Raw genomic sequence first — 22,730 nt, forward strand, 5'->3', positions numbered from 1 at the left:
CAGTGGCATAGAATTCAAAAGCCGGGCAGAAGTCACTGGGAAAGCCATCCCTAAGCCATCTACACGTTTGTAAGAGGGTTGAATCACCAGTGCCATGTTTGAAGAGTGAAGAGCTCTTGCCAGATGGTGAGGGGTCACCAAGTTCTTAAGGTAAACAGGCGCAAGTCCATAGAGACATCTGTGGACAAGCACTGCTGATTTAAACTGTATACACACACACACACAGGTAGCCAAAGGAGGGACGTCCGACTGCTCGAGATATGTTCTCTCCTAGATTTGCCTTTGATATTTTGAATGGCATTATTCTGGGAGATCTGCAGTTTGGCCGTATTTTTCTTACTGGTGCCTAACAACAGTAATCCAAACCCGAAAGAATGGTGGCATGAGAAATCGAGGCACAATTGGTCTCTGAAAGAAAGGGACGGATGTTCCTGATTAGGCGAAGGCAATATGAGCAGGATCTGGAGATATGATTTACCCATGTGTCTGCATTAAGAGAGGAATTCAAGTAAACACCTACCGTTTTTACTATCAATGACTTAGATGGTGCAGTCATGGATTACGAATTAATGGTAATCAAGATGCAACTTATCTCTGGTGTGGGAAGGACCAAAGATCAGTAGTCCAGTATTATTGCCATTAAGGCACATCCAATAATGATTCATCTATGACTCAATATGCGCATAAATCTGTCTGAGATAAGCAGCGTCTATCTCATAAGTGCCTGATAATTCCAAAACTAGCTGGGTGTCATCAATAGTTGGTGAGAAAAATATAATTTTCTTCCAGGGCTTCACATAAAAATTAAAAAGAAGTGGGGAAAGACATGCCCCCTGTGGAACAACACAGGTAATAGGAGAAAGAAGTGACATAGCATCACCCCAGCATACTCTTGAGACTCGCTGGGATAAAAAAGACTGGAACCAGGAGATGGATTCTTCGCAGAACTGGCTGACATTGCTAAGAGTGGAGATTAGTCGAACATGATCCAGAAGGTCGAAAGCAGCTGATAGGTCAAAAAGGACTAATGGGCCTGCTTTGCCTCTGTCAGAACTGTCAAGCATGTAAGACTGTAAATCAATGAGGGATGTTTCAGTGCTGTGAAGCGGTCTAAAACCAGATTGTCTATGATGTAAAATCCCCATATTTCCAATAAAATCCTGATATTGGTTGGTCGCAATTTTGTCTGGGATTTTTAATAAGAAATTACAATTCGTAATTGGTCTTAAATTACTAGGGTCCCTAATATCTAGACCAGGTCTTTTCACATGGGGGTAAGGGGTGTGACCACCTTTCTGGAAGTAGGCACCAATATTCAAGAAAAAGAGGAATTAACAAAACGGATGAAGAAAGGAGCAAAGATCTCTTTATTTGCAAGTACTAATTTCAGTGGAATGATGTTTTCCGGACACAGAGAAGGCTGTATATTGGCTAATGTTTTGATCATCTCAGGGATGGTAAAGAGAGCGAAAGAGAAACAAGGGTACTCTTCCACCACTAGCTGAGGACCAAGAAGTACGACAGGGGTCTCTTTGGACAGATTGTTTTTAATCCGTTCCCATGCTTTTTCAATCTTATTTTCAAAAAACAATTGGGCCTTTGTACAATCTTGGTTGGTAGGAGTAAGGTCTGTAAATAATACTTGTGGCATTTGCAGAGACTTAAGAATTTCAAACAGCTTTTTTGAGTTGTTATTGGCTTACGAGATTTGCTGATTGAGGAAATCTTTTTTGCGTAAAAAAATTGAGGATTTGTAGAGTTTACCCAATTCTTTCCATTCTGACTGTTGCCTGAGCCAAATGGACTCCGTTTTCTTTTCTGCTTTTTCAATAGGTTAAGGTCTGTTGAAAACCATTTGTGGTGGCTTACTTTGGCCCTGACAGTTGTTGTCCTTATAGGTGCAAGTCTATTTATCAGGCAGCTAATGGTGGCATTAAATACATTAGCAAGAACTTCAGGGGAGTCAGAGTTTTGTGTAGAGGCCATAATCTTATACATATATTCCTGAAGATCAAGAGCATGTATTTTACTGTAGTTGCGACACAAGATCTTTTTAGATCGGTTCTTGACTTTCAACTGGGGACCCGGACACTGAAAAAGAAAGTCAGTTATATAATGGTCTGACCAAACACACAGAAAAGTTCTAGTTATCTTGACCATACAGTTTCTAGTCACAACCCAGTCAAGTATATTGCCTTTTATTGAAGATGGGTTGTTACTAACAACAGCGTAATCAAGGTCATTCAGACCGGCTACAAGAGTAGTAGCTTCTTTGTTCTTGCTGTTATAAAGCCAGCAGTAAAAATCTCTGACAGGAAGAGTAGAACAATTAGGGCCGCTTAGCCCTCTAAGCAGGAGATATTACAATTCCTCATTAAAATTCAGCATATCAACAGGAGGCCAATCGCCAACAATCAGACTGACACAATTCTGTGGGGTAGGCTTCATCTTAAGATGTAGGATTTCGCAGTTCCGACAGTTACAAGCAGACTTGAAGAATTTCTGTTGTCTTTTGGCGATAACCGCCACCCCACCCCCATGGCCCTTTGAGCGATTTTGACAGGTAACAGAATATCCCTCTTGGACAGAAATAGAGATCATGGGGCCACCTGTCTCAGTTATCCATGTCTCAGTAAGGCAAAGGATGTCTAACTCTGAGCCAAGGATATAGTCGTGAATGTCCATGACATGTTTGTTTAAGGACCGTGTGTTCAATAGAGCACATTTTAAAGGTTTTATTAAAAATGGGTCCACAACCTTCAAGGACATGTCATGTAATGAAGGGGGACAATTAAGAGTAAGGGGTGCTTCTTGCGTTGAACCTAGACAGGTCCAAGCAGAAACAGTCTGGGAAGACAGTGTTAAAGCAATATCCCCAATTGAGTCATAGATGGGCTCCTTGGCTCCTCTGTAGTACCCATGCTGAGTGTACTGGGAAGGACACCTGTAATATTGGAGAGAAATGAAGTCACTGTATTGCTGTCATTAGAAGACCTCGTGGAGTCCAAAGGAATTGATAAATAGGCGAGTGTCGACACATAGCTAGAGTTGTTCTTGATCATTTGTCTACACACAGTAGAAACAGGATCCTCACTCGCTAAACTAAGGGGTTTATTCATGACGCTAGTAGTAGGAAACAAGGCTCTATGGTCCTGTTCCAGCGAGTTATCATTTTTATTGTGTAAAAGGTTATTAATTATCCTAAGCCGCCTAGCTTTCTGGGCAGCCAGAACTAAGTTATGATATATGATATAATATTTTATTTGTATCGCCCTCGTACACAAGTGTTTCAGAGCGCGACAAGGCAAGGGAGGGGAACTGGGGAGAACACAACAACGATGTAATGATCAACGAAAGGGTAAAAATGCAAGGATGGGGGAGAGTGGAAGTGCGGAGCAGAGGAGAATAGATAAATAATAATAAATAAAAATCAATAGATAATACAGGCAATAACCAGTGGTAGTGCAGCCAGCAAGTGACAAGTGATGTGTTTACGGCAGCAGACTGGTTAAGTCTGATAAGTGCAGAAAAGGAAGAAAATGTGGGTTTGGTGGACTATATGGGTACAGATACAGTCCACAGTGCAAGGGGTGGCCAGGAGGCACTGCAGGAGGGTGGCAGGTTTAGCGGGTACCTGGGCCCAGGGGACAGAAGGTGGCCAGGTGTACAATGCCAAGAGAGAGCAGATCAGCAGGGGAGAGGGGGAGTGAAGGCATAAGCAAAGAGGAAGGTCTTGAGGTGCTTCCGGAACCGGAGATAGTTCTCCTCAAGTTTTAGAGTGGCAGGGAGGCTATTCCAGAGGGAGGCCCCAGCCGAAGACCGAGATCTACCCCAGCTCGTTTCTTTGAAAAACGACTGACCCTGAGGGTGTTAAAGGTAGGAGAGCGAAGAGCTCGAGAGGGAAGGTATTTGCGAAGGGAAAGCTGAAGGTATTTTGGACCCAAGCCACAGAAAGCCTTGTGGACAATGCAGAGGGTGTTGAATTCAATCCTTGCAGCCACTGGTAGCCAATGGAGAGATTTCAGAGCTGGAGAGATACGATCCCAGGGCTTGAGGCCAAGGACCAGTCTCGCAGTCCTGTTCTGGATTAGTTGCAGAGGGCGGAGAGTAGAGGCAGGTAGATTTAGAAAAAGGCTGTTACAATAGTCCAACCTAGAGAGAACCGGAGCTTGGGAGACAGTAAGCTTTGGGGGAATGAGTGGAAAGGCAGAGTACCTCTGAGGATGTGCAGTAGGAGGTTTGACTTTTTAGAGACCTCAGAGATGTGGGCAGAGAGGGAAAGTGTGGAGTCCAAAATGACCCCAATGTTTCTTAGCCTCACAGGTGGGGGTAGGAGGAGGGCCAAGAGAGGCCGGCCAGAGAGTGAGGGGAATGGATTGTGAAGGTGTGCCGATGAGGAGGATCTCCGTCTTGCTGACATTCAGACAAAGATCATTGGCGGCACACCAATCTTTAATGGCAGTTAGGCAATCGGAGATGAGAGAGGGAGAGGAGGTGGCCGAGGGCAGCCTGAAAATGAGTTGAGTGTCATCAGCGTAGCACCGGATATTTGAGCAGAAAATGGCAATGCAGTGGGCAAGAGTTGCCAGGTATTGGTTGAAAAGCCAGGGCGAGAGGTTAGACCCCTGGCGAACACCACAGGTAGAGAGGAAGATAGATGGTAGGAAGGACCCAAGTTGGTCCTGGGAGGGTTGATCAGAGAGGAAAGAGGTCAGCCAGGCCAGAGCCTGATCTGTGATCCCCAGGTTATCACAGAGACGGTTGAGCAGGATGGTATGGTTGACCGTGTCGAAGGCAGAAGAGAGATCGAGTAGGATGAGGACAGAGGGAATGTTAGAATCAAGGTTGGAGATCTTCAGGGATGTTCAGGAGAGCAATTTCCATGCTCTGAAGCCAGACTGGTGGTCATGGACACAGCCAACAGAATCAGAAGGAAGGTTAAGCTGAGAGATGGCCAGCTTTTCTAGGAGATTGCCCAGAAAGGGAGCAATGGAAATTGGGCGATCGTTGGCCAGACAGGAAGTATCAGCTGTGGGTTTCTTGAGGAGAGGATGCACAAGGGAGTGCTTCAGAGGGGAGGGGAAGGATCCTGGGGCAAAGGAGTGGTTGCAAAAATCAGCAAGGGCCGGTGCAAGGGTGTCAATGTGGTCCTTGATTGTTTTAGAGGAACAGGGATGAACCTGTTTTGACTAGGCTTTCATAGATCAGACTTGTTTAGCAACCCCATCAGGGGAGAAAAGAGGAAAGGAAGAGAAGGAGGGTGGGGATGGTTAAAGGGGGGGTCAGCAAGCACAGTCTGAGAGAGAATAGGAGGGGAGAGGAGGCGAGGATGAACAGGATGTCCTGGGTTTTTGAGATAAAGTGAGAGGCTAGGGCATTGCAGAGAGCCTGGGAGGCAAGAGGAGGGGTAGAGACTGCAGCAGGGTTGGCAAGCTCCTTGCAGATTTTAAAGAGTTCGGCCGACTTGTTTGATGCTGCAGAGACACATGCTTGAATATGGACTCTCTTCTTGGTGCGGACAGAGAGTCGGTATTGCCTTTGGAGCAGGCGACAGGCCTGTTTGTCAGAGGATGAACAAGAAGCCCTCCATTTCCTCTCAGCCGCCCTACACTTATGTTTAAGTGCAGCTAGGTTGGAGTCATAACAGGAATTGCACTTGGCTTTGGACTTCAAGCAGATCTTCACGATGGGGGCAAGAGCATCATGAGTATCAGAAATAGAAGAGTAGAGAAGGGACAGGGTTGTGTCCAGTGTGAGTCGGCCAGAGGAGGCTGGGTGGAGAAGGTGGCAGCAAAAGCCTCATAGGTCGGATTTCCGAGAAGATAGGTGGCAGTGTTAGGGTGGGCTTGGCTTGGGGGGAAGGAAGTGAGAGATGAGAGGAGAGAAGGCAGTGGTCACTCCAGGAGAGAGGAGTGGTCAGAGGGATAGAGAGGGGGAGGCCAGAGGAGACCAAGATATCAATTGTGTGTCCTGCAGAGTGCGTCGGGCCAAAGGGGAGGATAGAGAGGGAGAGGGAATCGCAGAGGTCGCGAAAAGAGCAGAGATAAGTTAAGAGCAGTAGGAGGACCCATGGTCAACAGTATGGAGAAAGTGCTGCAGGACTCGGGATACTGAATTCAAATCTAAGTGGTGCAATACCAAAGTGTAGAAATACTGATATTACCTACACAAACACAAATAAAATGGTCCAGTGCAGAGCACAGCTATTAAAAAGGACTAAAGGTAATATTACATGCCCAGTCAAACAGCAATAGGGAGACAGTGCACCATAAAAAGGACGAGCTCACCCTATTAAGTGAAAAGAAAACCAGAAAGTGTTAGAGAAAGGAAAGCACCAAATAAGCACTGACTTATGGGGAAAAGCTTCCAGTGCCCCAACACATCCCCAACCGGCACTAACTGGCTTCTTGCCTTCGCAAAAGAAGGCAGAAGAACTACAGGGGAGACTGGTGTAAGACTGGTGTACAGGAGGGCGGAGTGACCTCTGACAGGCCCATAGGATCAGAGCTCACCCTCAAGTACTTTAGGACGAGATAGCTGCACTTGAGGTGGATGGGGTGCGGGAGTTTCTTACTCCAACACCAATCAATAAAGACAACTCAATGGTTTGGCAAAAGGAAGTCTGTTTAATGACAAGTACAAACAACGGGGAAACATGGAAATCAACAGTGATGCGATCGCCCGTCTCGCTTCAACTTCCCAATCTTTATGCAAACAGTAACTTTTATACCCAAAACTCGTCATCGTTGACGTGTTAAACTCAAAAGCTTGTCATGCAATTCTATTGGTTGGAAAAGGTAACTTTAATATAGGTGCTATATCTGTATATGGTAACAGAGTGTGAGGATTGGATAACTCTTATCGGTTAGGCGTCTACACCCATCCCTCTACATCACTCATGCCAGAGGTCACTAAAAGTACGGCGTCTCATTGGTTCTTCTAGCTATAGGACCCTAGATTATTTAGTCCATTGTGATTGGCTCGGATATACCCCTAGGCATAAATCTCCACTTTAATTAGCAGGATGCAGAATGATCACCCAGATGCGGTATGCCCCAAGATTCACCCTGACTCCCCTCCATCAATCAGTACTTTAGGGCTATGCGTCAATTAGTTGGCAGAGGATGGCCTCGAAACTGTAGCTTCTTATCAGGAAAAGTTATGGCATCCTCTGGTTTTGGGTGACATCAGACGTTGGTACCTCTCTGCGCCTGGCTGGTCACGTGTTAGTACACCGTGAATCTGCTTCATTTTCCTTCTGTTTGCGTATTTGATTCTCCCTTCGGCCTTGACAACTGCCTGGGCCTCCTTATCTCGACCTTCACAGGGCAGGCAGCTATGCTCTTAAGTTTTGATTCTTCGTAGTTGCCGCTCTCCTCCCTTCCTTGGGTTGACCTCGAATTCGCAGGCATGAGCTGCTTCTTGCTAAATTTCGATTCTGCTCTTTCGCCTGGCTTTGTGCTGGTATACGAATCCTGGCCTGTTTGACCCCTAGCAACCTGGGTTAGTTCTGCTTTTGTATAAAGTGGTTTTTGCACTTATATAATGGGCTTCATTGAGGTAGAAGTTGGCGCTTGCCGCTCTATTCTTTTACTAAGCATAGCAAGCAGTATTGTTTCCTTAGCTTCTTGCGTTCCAAGCCTATTTACAGGCGTTAGCTTAGTTGCATGTTTTCATCCTGCTTTAAAGTTACGTTTCTTTATTATTTTGACATCGCCTCTTCTTCTAAGTCCATTACATCTTTATCCATAACATTTTGTCATTGCGTGTCATCTTTTGGTTGTCATTTCATTCATCTGTACGTCTGTCCGGGCCCTTTTGTCGTCACCTTCAATTAAGGCCCTTTGGGTCCCTTCTGAGACAGTTTGCAAGTAATCTTCATTTCGTGTCAGCTGCTGGTACGGTTGTCTCAATGGATACCGTACTGCCCATGGTTGTCTGATTATTGGCACTTCAATAGTTATTGCTCTTCTGATGAGTACTGGGCAGAGCCCTAGTGCGGCTCTCTGCTGGTTTATTTGCTCATCATACGTCACATATCTCGGTGTGTATGTTCCTGGTACTTCAAAATGGGTGGTTGGAGTGCAGGCCAGATCTGGGACCTCCTCTACACTCCCCCCTCTGGTCGGTTTATCGACCACTTCTGCTTTCTCCTTTGGATTCGTCTTACTTGGTTCTTCTGTATCCATTTCTTCATCTTCTGAGTTTGTACATGATGGTGTGAAGGAGTGTCTTTTTGGGGTCCATATTTTTATCACTCCTTTTAAGTTTCCTGCTGTTTTCACATGTTCGTCATTGTTCCATGTCATTAGTTGACATTGTCCATTTGGCTACAATAGATCCATTTTCCTTCATAATTTCTACGTTTCCTGGGATACAGGAACTTTGTTCCTTCTGGTGCAAACTTGCTGGCCTTCACAAAGTCTCTTATTTCATCATCAGTCAGGTCTCTGGGCTTCCATCCTGGCTTGACATCGATCATAATCTTCATCCCTATTGCTTTCTTTGCCGTTTTCTGGTATTGCGAGATTATTATCTTGATAACACAGAATCCTAGTAGTATCATCACTAGCAGGGCTCCCAGGAACTTGAATATGTCTGCCATCCATTGTGGGACCCATGAGAATGGTGATCCAAACCAGTTGTTGTCATCAACCCCGTCAGTTTCCTCTATCATCTGGTTCTGCAGGTTTGTTAGCATACCTATGGCTTCTGTTAAAGTTCCATTTTCTTAGTCATGAGAAGGTATAAATGTGCAACATGATTCTCCAATTTTTGCACAAACTCCTCCATCCATCGCTTTGATCATGTCAAGTACATATCTGTTCTGGAGAGTCATTAGTCTAATTGCTCTTAACTCTTCCTTGATTGCATTGAATCCCTTTACTGTCGAGTTGATGGTCTGCAGTAATTCCCATCTGGTGATTTGCAACCATTTATTGTTTGCTCCAACTTGGAATATTGGCATGAGGATTCTCGCGAACACTGATGAGGTGAGGCTGAACAGCCTGTGTTCATATGTGATTGCATGAAATGCTTCTTCTGATTTGGCAGAAAAATAATTTTCTCTCTTCACTCGTGTTGTCAGTTCCACAGATCTCCTTTTCCTCAGGTGGGCATCTGCTTTCGGGAAACTGTCAATATTCAGGTCACCTTTCAGGATCACTAGTGCTGGAACGTGGACATTTACTATTGTGCATATGCCTCCCCAGTTTTTCGGCAGTCTTATGTATGCTGTGGATCCACATGCCCAATAATGATCCATAATTACTGCGGCTCTGTGAGTCATTCCTGGAGCTTCAAAAATGTGTCTGCCGTTCTGATTCTCTCCCAACTTCCTCGTGCCATTGTTCCTGAAGCATAATTTTGGGCTTTCCAGTGGCACTATCTGCAAAGGTCCTCCTCTGTCTTCGACTCATGTTAGTAATCTTGTGAGTTTTGGCAATAGAGGTTTGCACAACCTCTGTGAGTTTTCTATTGCCTCCTTTCAGGCTCCAAGGACCATCCATGCTCGGCAGATCACCACTCCTTCTTCCCATCCGTTGGGGGAAAGCACTGTTCCCCAGATCTGCATCTGGCCTCTGTTCTTCCAAATTTGAGCCTCTTCTGGGGTTTTCCCTTGGACGTTCAGTCTCGGGTTTATTTCCCATCTTATTCCTGCTCCTTTAACTTCAGGCTTTCCATACCTGATCACGTGATTCCTAGTATGAGCTCTATTTCTCGTCTTAATGTCCTGGACGTAGTCATCTTCATCGGGGTAATCCATTTCAGTTGCCCATATCAATGAGGCATCCCTCACCATGCACTGGCCTCTGGTGGTGCACATTGCTACTTTTGCCAGACAGTGTGAAGTCGGGACATCAATTTCTACAGCCACAAAGATCTTAGATTTTCCCATGCTGTACGGTAGAAGTGCACAAACGAAGCATTCTCCTTCTGATTTGCTTCTTCTGACTTCTTTCATGTGCTGGTACCAAATGTTGTTTCCTAGATGTGTTGTGCTGTCCAGGTAGTCATTCAGTTCACTGTTATTTTCATGTAGGCTTCTCTTGATTCTTAGTGTCTTCCTGTAGTTTGCTATAACTGCATCCCTAAATGCATCTGTATGGCTTTTTCTTACTGGAGGACTCTTGGGCATTCTGGTCCATGGAGCAGGTTTCTTTTTCTGCATCAATGAGGTAGGTGGAGGTTTTGCAATTCTCTCCTTCTCTTCTTGCATTCTTTTCCTGCCTTCTATAAGTGCCTTTATCAGCCACCAGCCTGTCACTGGCCCAGTGTATGGCTGCATCGTGGGCCTGGTACTAGTCCCTTGTTTTGAAACTTGTGTGCTCGTCAATACAGTCTCTGCGGTTTTATTTTTCAGTTCCTCATGCCGTTTCTTCGCTCTAGCTATAAACGGGAATAAATGAACTATTAACATTTGTGTCCTTGCAGTGAATTCTCTTACATCCGCTTCTGTCTTTTTAAGGGCTTTTGTTAAGTCTTCTGTCGTTGGCCTTTCTCTCGATTCTTTTCGGTCTCTCCCATTATTTTCTGGGACTGATTGTTTGGTAGGCAGTTTCATGCTCTCTGTTGCCTTCGCTTGAGGTTCTGTGGTCATTGACACATGCCGTGGTTCGTGTGCATTCAGTGTGTGTGTGCATGTAGTTGTCAGTGCTATGTTTTCATTCATTCCGTGCTGACCCTGTCTCCAGCTTTTCTCTTCATTCGTTACCTTAAGTGTGTATGCATCACTGCTAATTACATTAATTTTCAGTTCATTTACCTTACCATCAAATCTCCTCGGGACTGGAATAACTATATAGGGTCTGGGTGTTTTTGTGGCACTCATGTGTTCATCATCAGGTGGGTGCACTGAAATTGGACCGCTTCGTGCTCCAATACAAAATGCAGTTCTGATGTCAATGACAGAAAAATAATGATAAACACAATGCATAAATACATGATGGTACGGTAAGTGAGGTGGCATTATTTTCTCCCAGAGAAGCGAGAGTGCCCCTCTGCTTGTGGGAGGACCAGGTTACTGTTCTGGGGCCCCATCTCGATCATTGATTAAACGTCAATGTTATTGTTCTTCCCACTTCCAATATTGTTCTTGAACAGTTTGTATCATAAAGTGTCTGGTGCTTCACAAGTGTCCCCCCTCTTGCGGGTGACGATTGTCTCTTGATACAGGATATAGTTCCCTTGCTAGAATATGGAAAAATAGATTAGATTAACACTTCAGTACGTTACTTTTACTGTGCATGTTCGAAATACGTGAGTTCTTCGTCTACCCCCCGAATCTGCTTCAGTCCTGAGGACATGCTGGATGCTTGTCAGTGTGGAAAAAAGGGAAAAATGTCAACAATTACAACAATTAGGGTTCTTGATTCTGTTCCCTCAACCTGTCCCTAAGCGGAAAGTTTCACTGGAATCTCCTCATACAACCTCTCTGAAAGTTAGACAGCTCCACCTGCAACATTTTACCATGGAGGAGCGTTCCCATCTGTGCGACATTAGCTGGATCTCTGATGAAGGTGAGGACGTCAACCTCGACAGGTCTCCTCACCATCTCTGGAAAGTCAGTGACTAGGCGAAAGAGGACATTATGTGCCAGTCTGCTGTCTTCGGGTGACAGGGACATTTGTCCTGCCTTGCTGAGGTTCATGATTACAGGCTCTTTTCTTGCTGGGAACCATGTTTGCACTGTCCTGACGCATGGATTGCGACCTAAAAGCTAAGTTTGTTCCACAGCTGGTTCAAATGTTCAGTGTTTGCTGGATCTCTAATGAAAGTCAACGTGTCGGTATTTCTTCCGACAATAGATGGGCACTCTTCGATTATGCGAAAGAAAAGCGTATTGATGAGTTCATCTAGAATCACCTGTGGTGGAAGCATTTGTGTCCTTATCACTATATTTGGGCAGTACAATGAAGGCTTCGCGATGACCGTAAGTAGTTGCCAGATTACTTTCTTTTTGGCAGGATCTTGGATAAAGTCTGTGACACTGGGGACCCTCCCTACCAGCGACGGATATGATACCAATAATAAATGGAAGTAGTTAAGCACATCCTTTGTGATGTCTCTACTGGGGGACACCATAAGTGCCGCCAAACAAAGTCTTGGTGCTGGATGATTCAGGATACTGTATTTCGCTCTCACTATAAAAGTCCTTGATCAACGTTTGTTACACTCTTTTCATTAATAAGTGCTTTAGTGTGACTTGGTTCAACAGTTCGTGTTAACAAATGTGCTATGGCTTACATGCACAATTTTCCTCTTCACCCTGCAACTAAGATGCACAGAGTGTCCATTTTATGTCCTTATCCCCCTTTGTTCTTAGAGGAAATGTCCAATTTAAGCCACAACTTGCTTAAGGTTCGATTTTTGTCTTTGCTTTGCTGCTCATGTGTCCTTCTTCCTCACCATGGATCTCGTCTGCACGTGCTGAGGTTATTCCCCGTTGTCAGTGGTCTCTTCGCGGTGGGGTGCAGCTATAGGGCTTTCTCCGATATAGGGTTTAATGTCATTGAGAATAATCCATGCTCTCCTGCCCTGCAGTTTCGCGGCTGATGGAGTGTAGTCCTCCACGATGAAAGGACCATTGAATCTTGGCTTGTCCCACCTTTTCCTCTTATGGTTCTTCACCAATACAGCATCGCCAGGGAAAACGAGTGGAACACGTAGACCTTGAGCAGGGTCTGTTGCAGCGTCCCCCTCTGTGTTTTGTGCTTTGCTGCACCCTTTCAGTCGTCGCTGCAGCTGGTCGGAAATTACAGTAAGGCTGGATGTCATGCAGTTCAGATATCTTTGCATTTTGGATCCCAGGACCTCTCGGGTTGGCTGGGCATCACATCTAGCTCTGTCTCGAGGGGCTAGTGGAGTATTCATTCTCCTTCCTGTGACTATCTCGTGCGGCATAAAATGATGGTTGGAGCCTGCTTGGTTCCGAAGAGCATACAATGCCAATGGAAGGCAGTGCAACCACCCCTTCTTTAGAGTAAGCCTCAACTTGGCTATCCTTTCCTTTAACAAGCCGTTGAGCCTCTCACATATACCATTACCTTCTGGATGATACACCGACGAGAACTTGTGCTTTATACCAAGCAACAAGCTAATCTGTTCAAAGACTGTATTTACAAAATGAGCCCCATTGTCTGATCTCATCACTTCACACCCCCCCCACCTAGGGAACACTTTCTTCACTAGGAATTTGGCCACGCAGGTAGAGTCTGGGTGTGTACATGTACCTGCTTCTATCCATATAGAGAATGGAAACACCACTCCAATTAAGTATCTGTACCCGTTGCATACTTGAATCATGTCGATGTAATCGCCATCCAGATGCTGAAAAGGCCCATTTGGCCAGGCGATGACTCCTCTCACTACTTTTAATGTGGGCCCAGCGGTGAATTGCTGGCAGATTATGCAGTTCACCATAAAGAATGCAACATGCTCTGCTAAATCCGGTATAAACCAGTCTTCCGCGAGCGTTGCTGCTAAATTTTCTTTTGACATGTGTATAGGGTAGAGTAGCTGTTGCAATACTATTTTTCGTAGGGCTACAGGCATTACTGGTTTACCAGTGCTGTCTTGCCACCACAATCCGTCAGAGGGGTTTAAAGAACACCCTCAACGTTTCCACAGGTTCTTCTCGTCCTGTGGAGCCTCTCCTTGAAGCTCCATTAGTTGTCTGTCCCAGATTGCTGTAGGCTTCAGGCGTGGTTCGTGTCACCATCATTCTCTCATGGGTGCACACCACTTCCACTTCCATGACCATCTCACTTTTGGATGCCATACTTTTGGCTTCCGTATCTGCTGTGTGATTTCTGTGTGACAGAAAATCTGTCCCTTTGGTATGGGTGGCGCATTTCACGACTGCTATGCCCACTGGGAGCTGTAGTGCCTTGATCAGCCTGTCCAATAAAGCTGTGCTGCACTGGTGTGCCATCTGCTCGGAGGTAGCCCCTCCTTTTCCAGTGCGCTAATCCTGCGTGCACTGTGGATGTCACATAGGCAGAGTCACTGTATACTGTTACTTCCTGGTCTGCGTGATTCTCAATGGCGAGTATCAACAGCGATAATTCTGCAGCCTGTGCTGAATAGTGAGATGGTATTCGTGCACTGACAAGTACTCGAAATTCTCTGTTTGCTATGTGTTTCATTACAGCAACGCCTGTATATCTTAGTCCGTCTTCTTGATCCATTCTCGAAGATCCGTCAATTAAAACGATCTCCACTCCTGCCAGGGCATTTTCGTTCACCCTGGGGATTTCATCATAGAATTCTTCATAGTTTGCACAGTCATGTATTGGCTCTCCTTCAGGGACTGGCTCAGCTATGAACGTGGCTGGGTTCACTGTTTTACATCGAATAATTTTGATTGATGGATTAGATATGATCACTTCATATGCAGAAGCTCTCTGGGATGTCAATGTGCCCTTTGGATTCTCTCAAAATGGAAAATAATGAGTGCTCGACATATGATGTCATGGAACATCCCATTACAATGGTTGTCGCCTTCTCTATGGCGAACACTGCAGCAGCTAAACTTTGTTTGCATGGGAATTGGCCTTTCATTACTGGGTCCAGGTTCCCACCCTGATATGCCAGGGGCTTGTACCCCAATGAGGTTTTTTGAGCGAGTACTGCCGTCATAACGCTGCCATCTGTGTGTGAAAACAGGTAGAATTCCTCTGCATAATTGGGAATCCCGAGAACTGGAGCTGTACAAATCGCTCTCTTGAGTCCTGCAAACCCTTTTTCCATCGCTTCAGACCATTCGATCTTTTCCTTTGTCACCTGGGCCTTCTTTAGGGCCTGGAGCAAGCGCTTGGTATATGAGCTGTAATCGAAAACTCATGCTCTAACATAGTTGCAAAGCCTAGAAAGCTCTGCATTTGCTTAATCGTGTGTGGCTTAGCCGTGTTCAATATGGCTTCAGCCCTTTCTGGGGTCACCTTCTTGCCTTCACGCAAGATCAGCTGGCCTATGTATAGCACCTCCTATTGACAATATTGTAGTTTTTTTTCCTTGTCAACCTTATAACCTTTCTCAGCCAGTATAGTCAATAGCTGAACAGAATCTCACCTGCATTGCTCCTCTGTAGTACTGCAGATTAAGATGTCTTCCACATACTGCAAGATGACACTTTCTAATGCAATATTGCTTAGGTTCATCTGTAGTACTCTGTTGAAAATGGACAGGGACTCACAGTGGCAACCTCGTGTTTTTCAGACGCATTTGTCTGAACGTAAATGATGTCAGATCTTGTGAGTCACGGTGCAACGGGATTGAGAAAAAGGCATTTTTCAAGTCAATCACCGTGAAATATTTTGCCTCGATGGGTATATTACGTAGGATTGTAGACGGGTTAGGGACTAGAAGGAACTCGGCTTCAACAATATTGTTTAATGCTCTTAAATCTTGGATTAAACGCCAAGATCCTCCCTTTGATTTCTTGACAGGATAAATCACTGTATTACATGGTGACTCTGACGTCACTAGGATGCCCTGGTCCATCATGGCGGAAATTGTCTTTGCGATCCCGTCATCTGCCTCTCTGGACATGGGATATTGTCGGGCTCTCGGTAAAATTGCTCCTGGTTTCAGTTTAATTTTCACTTCCCCCACCCCCTTCAGGAGGCCTACGTCATAGGGTCCTGTAGTCCATACTGAGACAGCCACCTGGGCCATGTCGTCATCCAAGTATTCCGGACGTATCAGAGCCAACATCATTCTCTGAGGCACTTCTCTTTTGATCATTTTTACCCAAAAGATGAGCCTCACTTCCACCCTTGTCTTTTCTGAGTCTGGTTGCTCTTCAAACAGATCGTCATCGGTGACGTCCGTCACTCGATACCCTTCTTCAATGGCGATAATCGCGCACCATTGTCTGCCTTCATCATCGTAGCCTTCGACCAATGCTACTTTCCCTCGCACTGCTGCAGCATGTATCATCAAGGGAAATACTTGCCCCTCCTCTTCATGCATAGGTATTCTTGGTCTGAATAAAAACTCACCAGGGGTTCTCATGACCTTGTCTGCAAGGCCTGGCAATCCCGCCATAAGTACATGCATGCCATATGCAAAATCTTCTGGCACCAGCGGTATAGCTCTCATGGCTATGTATCCTGAATACGCTCTAATCATTTCGCACTCGTTTGAATAATGTATTCCTGGAGTGGAGCATAGTATGCCCTCCTCAGTGAACGAGATTGTCATGTTCAATTTTGTTATTAAGTCTCGACCCAAAATGTTTACTGGGGTCTGACGCGAATACAACAAAAGGTACACTCATTTTGCACTCTCCTATGGAGACTGGGAGTGCGTCTGTAAAGGGAACTCGACTGTGAGCTCCTTTAAAACTCTGAGTATCTATGGCCTCGCCGGACAAGGAAAACTTGCCTTCACGCATGCACGAGCGTATTGCACCCATGTGAACTAAGAAGGAATATTCTTTACCCCCTATGACGACATTCACCCTAGTTTCCCTATTAGGGTCTGGTGTCACTGATAGGATAGAGCACATCAAGGTTCCCAGTGAGCTGTCCTAGTTTATATATACGTTCGGTCCACTGTACACTTGTGGATTTTCTCCATTCCCAGGGTTGCCTCCTCTTCCGGAGTCTGTGCCCTGAAAAGTTTGTTGTGGTGCCTGTTGGGATTGTCCTTGTGGCAAATTTCCCATGTTCGGTGGTTGAACCCCTTGTTGCGCACTTTGCTGCGCGCCTGGAGTTTGGTGCTGCACCGTGTGATTCTGCGCACCACCCTGTTGTGGGATCGCAGGTGGATTTGCTGTGCCTGCTCCCATTCCTTGGCTGTTCTGCCACGTGCTTTGGCTTCTGCACGTGCGCGCCAAATGCCCTGTCATTCCACACAGCCAACATACTGGCGGGGGCCGGAATATTTGTCCATTTGACATATCTGGGTTGCCCATTTGCACATTTTGAAAGCCTCCTTGATTATTTGGAAAACCTCCTTGATTACTCTGCCATCCTCTTCCTCTAAATCCTCGTCCCCTCGGGTACAGTCCTACATTACCCTGGTTGTTCTGCTGTGGATTAGCCACGTGTTGCTTGTTCTGTTCAGCTGGGTTAGTTAGCATGGGTCCTTCAAGAGCATACTTTGATAATTTCTTTTGTACCAGCTTCCTTTCCTCACCCTTTCGAGTTGCCTCCTTTTTTTGATTCTTTTCTTGCAACAATCTGCAGTAATGTGCGACAGTCAACTGTATTTCAGCCCAAGGTTTAGCCTCAACTCCTACCAATTTCTTGAGCTGTTTCTGCACTAGTTCTGGCAACCCTTGGCACAATATGTGGTAAAACACTGGTATAGATTTCGTCCAAGATTCATGCGTTTCGTGTATCCACACGTCTTGGAAATTCTATCCACGCATCTTGGGAATTCTGGATATAAATTAACGGATCTTCTGACTCCTTCATTTTTTGCGTCATTGTAGCTCCCATATCGGAAGTGTCTGGGTAAAACACTCGCAACGCTTTCCATACGGCTGCTCTGCAATTGTTAAATGCCGCTCCATCATGTGCAGTGTTGATTGTGGTTACACCAGGTTATCCTGCCCGTGTCCACACATCGTCTGCTCTCTCACCAACGTATGGCGATCAGGAGACCTTTAATGTCCCCTATTGCGAGCATGACTCCCCATGTCATTTTTTCTAACTCATGTATCCCCTTCCCGGCTCCCGATGTCAGCATTGGAAGCTTATTTTTCAGGTTTTCTCTATCCATGTGTGGCCATGGAATATATTGTGGTCTTGCTCCCCCCTTTTCTAGTAGCGGAAACTGGAATGCGCAGCCCTCTTTCTCTTCTCTCATAGTTCTCCTGTCTATCGCAGGGGTAATAATCCTGCATCGCCATCTACCTGGCAATGTTCTTAGTCTGTCTACATAGGGCAGTGACGACACCCCCCTCTGACCATGAGGTACTCCTTCATGTCAGTCAGACTGTGTGGCAGACTCTGATGTCCCCGGAACAGACTCGCTAGCGTCTGACCATCGTACCCCTTTTTCCCCTGGGAGCCGCTTTTCGCACCGTCTCCCTTCTTCATTTGTCTCGCACTGTGTCTCCTCTCCGGAGTCAGACATTGATTGTTCCCAATTCACGCAACTCCTTGTGTCATCATCGTTTTTACTGATTTCTAATCTGTCCAGGGACAGTTTCCTGCTCCCACTACTTCGGGTGACATCCTCATTGTCATACAGCTGAGTGCTTTCCAAGTGCTCGTCTTCCCCTTCTCCTTGGGATATTTGCTCTAGCCCCATTTCATCATATATCTGATCGATCTTTTCCCCGATGCTTCTGGTGTGGAAGTCATCTTCAATATTTGCCCTAGTCGTGCCTGGTGCTGAGTCGTACACGGGAAAGAATTCTTCAATGTCTTCCCAGTCTACAACTGGATCAGGTTTTTTAACTTCCCTCTCCAGATATTCGAGATCGCGTGCCCTCTGTCTACGCTTACGTTCAATATCATCATCAAATTCTTTGCGTTTCCTCACCTCTTCTCTGACCTTATCTTCTTCCCTTCTCCTTTCATGTCTATGTTCATCTGCCCTTCGAACTTCCTCATCCCTTCGTCTCCTTATCCCTTTCTCACGTACCCTTTGCTCTTCTTCTAACCTTTGCTGTTTCTGTCTGTCGTGGTCATTGATTGTTTTTCATGCACTTCGCGATATAGCTGTTCTCGCCTGAGCTTCTTATCCTTTCATCCCTTAACTTCTTTTCTTTCTCCTTTCTCTGTGCCTCATCTATCCTCTCTTTAGGTCTAACGTCATCACTTCCTTTTCCATCGAGCTTCAATAATATTTGTCCTCCCATCCATTCATCTTTTGCGAATGCTATCTCATCAGTTCTGTCTTCACTTCCTTTCCATTTCTTTCCCTCTCTCTCCTTATCGCGAGATGCACTTGTCTGTGCCTGATACTTCCTTTCATCATTGCGTCTCTCCTAGTCCCTCTAGACTGCAGAGGTAGGATTCTGGACCTGATCCTTCCCTCGATTTTCGTCACTACTGTATGTAGGTGACTCATAGGTGGGGTTGCTGTACCCTGTAGCTGCTTCAAGCTCCCTTAATGGGTAGAGTCCCTCAGGCTTACTTCCCTCGGTTTCTGTTTCAGATGGGGCAGTTGGCGCGGTAGGCGTCTCACCCCCCTCCGTGCATACATTTAATATCCAGTCTGCAGGTGGTTCTTCCTCCTTCGACTGTTCGGACATTTTTCAAAGTTCTAGAACAGCAAGGCGTTTCTCTAGCTTCTTGCCTGTATATGTGGCATGCAAGTAAGTTGTCATATGCTGTAAAACGGCTTTAGATAAGGACCCATTTTGTGGCCACGGCATGAATATCTTGTGTACCCTTAACCCACTCAGTGCTATATTTCTTAAGCTTGGGTGCATGTTTTGGCAGTTGCTTGCATAAGTGTGCTAATGGTGTAATTTCTTCCATGCTTAAATCTGTTCTATTTCCTCGTACACAACACTTTTCAATGCTCTCATGCAACTTTAACACTGTCAGCAACATGAGCGAGGACCAAACACGGCAAGTTCCAATCCAATTTTCCCACCAAAACTTTTATATCACCAATTTACTAAAAACATCAATTTGTGTGCGATTCCCTCTTGACTATAGAATCGCGTAAAATCCTAATCAGTTCTAAACAACAGACAACAAAATTCCTTACACGTGACACACAACAGAATACGTACGACAGACACTTGACAGACTAGACAGACACCAGCTGGACACAAATACCTCTGCCTCTAATTTGTACCCCAACATGGAGTTTATACGAACTCCATTCACAATGTCTTTAAACATGGTGGTAGCCTGGTTGTTCCCTATTATGTGGGGCTCTGAGTTCACATTTCTTCTGACTGCTATATTAAAACGCAGGAATAAGGCGTATCCTCTCTTTCTCAGTTGTCCACCCTGGTATCCTCTCTCTTCTCGGGTGTCTACCCCAGTATTCTATCTTTTCTCGGGTATCTACCCTGGTAACCGATATTTATTCAATTATTCTCGAGTCATTGGGCCTCATTACGAGTCCGGCGGTAACTGCAGCGGTAAAACCACCTGGTTACCGCCGGACTCGTATTACCATTCCGCCTCCGTGATTCCCGGAATTACCGGGGCATTACAACCCCGGTTTTCCGGGAATCACGGAGGCGGAATGGTGTTAATCCCCATTCCCATCGAGTCCTATGGGACTCGATGGGAATGGGGATCATGGAAACACCGGCAGCATCTCGTAATGCTGCCGGTGTTTCCTCGTCCGCCTGCAGGCGGGCGGTGTTAAACCCGCCAGGTCAGACCTGGCGGGAACATCACCTCCCACCTGCAGGAGTCGGGATCAGGCGGTCTGGAAACAACGGCGGCGGCGGGTTTACCGCCACCGTTATTTCCGGACCGCCTGAGTTGTAATGAGGCCCATTATCTCCATATATATATATATATATATATATATATATATATATATATATATACAGTCTTCTCTAATTCTGACTTTTTTGTTTTCTCCACCTCCCTCAGTTACCTTTTCCCTTACTTGTTCTAATGCCTATGACATTTGCCAAAGAATTACATTTTTGTTTCACTCACTGCTTGCATCGTTCCTCTCTGGACCTTCGGGATCACCGCCTCCATTACCGCATGCTTCAGTCTTTTACCTGATCCGCTGCCCATAGGAATGGAAGGGTTATGTTTTTAAAACCGGTCCCTTCATGCCCACTGCAGTTTTGGATCCATTTAAACTATCATTGTCCACGGGAAGCTTCACAGTCTACTCAGCCGAATGGCAAAGGACTCGTGATATTGCCGAAGACCCAGAGTTACTTCGTGTTGATGGTCAATAGGTGTCCTATTTTAATCAATAATTAATGGTCAAAACCATCCTCTGCTACCAAGCGTACAGGAGGGCGGAGTGACCTCTGACGGGCCCATAGGATCAGAGCTCACCCTCAAGTACTGTAGGACGAGATAGCTGCACCTTGAGGTGGATGGGGTGCGGGATTCTCTTACGCCAACACCAATCAATAAGGAAAACTTAATGGTTTGGCAAAAGGAAGTCTGTTTAATGACAAGTACAAAAAACAGGGAAACATGGAAATCAATAGTGATGCGATCGCCCGTCTCGCTTCAACTTCCCAATCTTCATGCAAACAGTAACCTTTATACCCAAAACTAGTCATCATTGACGTGTTGCACTCAAAAGTTTGTCATGCAATTCTATTGGTTGGAAAAGGTAACTTTAATATAGGTGCTATATCTGCATATGGTAACAGAGTGTGAGGATTGGATAACTCTTATCGGTTAGGCATCTACGCCCATTCTCTATATCACTTGTGACAGACGTCACTAAAAGTACGACGTCTCATTGGTTCTACTAGCTGTAGGACCCTACATTATTTGGTCCATTGTGATTGGGTCGGTTACACCTCTAGGCATAAATCTCCACTTTAATTAGCAGCATGCAGAATGATCACCCAGATGCGGTATGCCCCAAGATTCACCCTGCCTCCCTTCTATAAATCAGTACTTTAGAGCTATGTGTCAATTAGTTGGCAGAGGATGGCCGCGAAACTGTAGCTTCTTATCAGGAAAAGTTATGGCATCCTCTGGTTTTGGGTGACATCAGACGTTGGTACCTCTCTGCGTCTGGCTAGTCACGTGTTAGTACACCATGAATCTGCTTCATTTTCCTACTTTTTGCATATTTGATTCTCCCTTCGGCCTTGCCACCTGCCTGGGCCTCCTTATCTCGACCTTCACGGGGCAGGCTGCTATGCGCTTAAGTTTTGATTATTCGGAGTTGCCGCTCTCCTCCCTTCCTTGGGTTGACCTCGAATTCCCAGGCATGAGCTGCTTCTTGCTAAGTTTCGATTCCGCTCTTTCGTCTGGCTTTGTGCTGTTATACGAATCCTGGCCTGTTTGACCCCTAGAAACCTGGGTTAATTCTGCTTTTGTATAAAGTGGTTTTTGCACTTATATAATGGGCTTCATTGAGGTAGATATATAGTTGGCGCTTGCCGCTCTATTCTTCTCTACTAAGCATAGCAAGCAGTACTGTTTCCTTAGCTTCTTGCGTTCCAAGCCTATTTACAGGCGTAGCTTAGTTGCATATTTTCATCCTGCTTTATAGTTATGTTTCTTTATTATTTCGACATTGCCTCTTCTTCTAAGTCCATTACATCTTTATCCATAACATTTCGTCTTTGCGTGTCATCTTTTGGTTGTCATTTCGTTCATCTGTACGTCTGTCCGGGCCCTTGTGTCGTCACCGTTCGCCTTCAATTAAGGCCCTTTGGGTCCCTTCGGAGACAGTTTGCAAGTAATCTTCATTTCGTGTCAGCTGCTGGTACGGTTGTCTCAATGGATACAGTACTGCCCATGGTTGTTTGATTATTGGCACTTCAATAGGTATTGCTCTTCTGATGGGCACTGGGCAGAGTCCTAGTGCGGCTCTCCGCTGGTTTATTTGCTCATCATACGTCACATATCTCGGTGTGTACGTTACTGGTACTTCAAAATGGGTGGTTGGAGTTCAGGCCAGATCTGGGACCTCCTCTACACTGGGTACTGTAGTTCTTCAGCCAATCGAAACAAGCGGAGGTTTAAAAGTAAAGCTCTGCTTGCAATGCGCCAAACAGGACAGAAATATTAAATTTTGGAGCAAATATAGAAGTGGCTAAGTACAGAAGGCAAATTTAAAACAAATTTCATATTTTCCCTAAA

This window comes from Ambystoma mexicanum, chromosome 5q, assembly GCF_040938575.1.
Source record: "Ambystoma mexicanum isolate Mex_15411 chromosome 5q, UKY_AmexF1_1, whole genome shotgun sequence".
NCBI lineage: Eukaryota > Metazoa > Chordata > Amphibia > Caudata > Ambystomatidae > Ambystoma > Ambystoma mexicanum.